General features: G+C 40.1%; 1 non-coding gene across 1 annotated transcript; it reads left to right on the forward strand.

Annotated features, from left to right (window-relative positions):
- Positions 1 to 903: 903 nt before the first annotated feature.
- LOC112788339 (small nucleolar RNA R71) lies at positions 904 to 1,011 on the forward strand. Its single transcript, XR_003195707.1, has one exon. It is a non-coding gene; the product is annotated as a small nucleolar RNA R71 (small nucleolar RNA).
- Positions 1,012 to 1,769: the final 758 nt, after the last annotated feature.

The following is a 1,769-nucleotide window of genomic DNA, read 5'->3' on the forward strand; positions in this document are numbered from 1 at the left end:
GGAATCTCTATGGTCTCTGTATGAGCCTCAGATTCCTTTAGTTCCTCATTAGAAAACTCCTTAGTGGTCAGTGGACATCCATTGAGGTCTTCCTCACTGGAATTTACTGCCTTTCCCCCCTGTGCATTCGGCCACATTGGGTATATTGATGGCCTTGCACTCTCTCTTTGGATTCTCTTCTGTATTGCTTGGGAGAGTACTAGGAGGGATTTTAGTAACTCTTTTACTCAGCTGACCCACTTGTGCCTCCAAATTTCTAATGGAGGACCTTGTTTTAGTCATGAAACTGAGAGTGGTCTTAGATAGATCAGAGACTATGGTTGCTAAGTCAGAGAGGCTCTGCCTAGAATTCTCTGTCTGTTGTTGAGATGATGATGGAAAAGGTTTGCTATTTCCAAACCGAATTCTCCCATCATTATTATTATTGAAGCCTTGTTGAGGCTTCTGTTGATCCTTCCATGAGAAATTTGGATGATTTCTCCATAAAGGATTATAGGTGTTTCCATAGGATTCTCCCATGTAATTCACCTCTTCCATTGCAGGATTCTCAGAGTCATAAGCTTCTCCTTCAAAGGAGGCTTCTTTAGTACTGCCGAATGCAGCTTGCAATCCAGTCAGATTCTGAGAAATCATATTGACCTGCTGAGTCAATATTTTGTTCTGAGCCAATATGGCATTCAGAGTATCAATCTCAAGAACTCCTTTCTTCTGAGTCATCCCATTATTCACAAGATTTCTTTTAGAAGTATACATGAACTGGTTATTTGCAACCATTTCAATGAGTTTCTGGACTTCTGCAGGTGTTTTCTTCAGATGAAGAGATCCACCAGTAGAGTGGTTCAATGACATCTTGGACAATTCAGACAGACCATCATAGAATATACATAAGATGCTCCATTCTGAAAGCATGTCAGAAGGACACCTTCTGATCAATTGTTTGTATCTTTCCCAAGCTTCATAGAGGGATTCACCTTCCTTCTGTCTGAAGGTTTGGACTTCCACTCTAAGCTTACTCATCTTCTGAGGTGGAAAGAATTTGGCCAAGAAAGCATTGACCAACTTTTTCCAAGAGTTCAGGCTTTCTTTAGGTTGTAAGTCTAACCATGTCCTAGCTCTGTCTCTTACAGCAAAGGGGAAAAGCATAAGTCTGTAGACCTTGGGATTAACCCATTGGTCTTAACAGTGTCACAGATTTGCAAGAATTCAGCTAAGAACTGATGAGGATCTTCCAATGGAAGTCCATGAAATTTGCAATTCTGCTGCATTAGAGAAACTAATTGTGGCTTAAGCTCCAATTTGTTTGCTCCAATTGCAGGAATTGAGATGCTTCTTCCATAGAAGTTGGAAGATGGTGCAGTAAAGTCACCAAGCATCTTCCTTGCATCTCCACCATTGTTGTTGGGTTCGGCTGCAATGTCTGCTTCTTTTTCAAAAATTTCTGTAAGGTCCTCTCCGGAGTGTTGTGCTTTAACTTCTCTTAGCTTTCTCTTCAGAGTCCTTTCAGGTTCAGGATCAGCTTCAACAAGAATGTCTTTATCCTTGTTCTTGCTCATATGAAAAAGAAGAGAACAGAAAAGAAGAGGAATCCTCTATGTCACAATATAGAGATTCCTTTATGTGAGTAGAAGAAAAGAAGAATAGAAGAATGAGAATAGAGAGGAGAGAGATGAATTCGAACACAGAGAGGGGGAGAGGGTTCAAATTATGAGTAGAAGAGAATTGTTAGTAAATAAATAAAATAAATAGAAAGAGATGAGAGAGGAAATTCG

This window comes from Arachis hypogaea, chromosome 20 (assembly GCF_003086295.3).
Source record: "Arachis hypogaea cultivar Tifrunner chromosome 20, arahy.Tifrunner.gnm2.J5K5, whole genome shotgun sequence".
Lineage (NCBI taxonomy): Eukaryota > Viridiplantae > Streptophyta > Magnoliopsida > Fabales > Fabaceae > Arachis > Arachis hypogaea.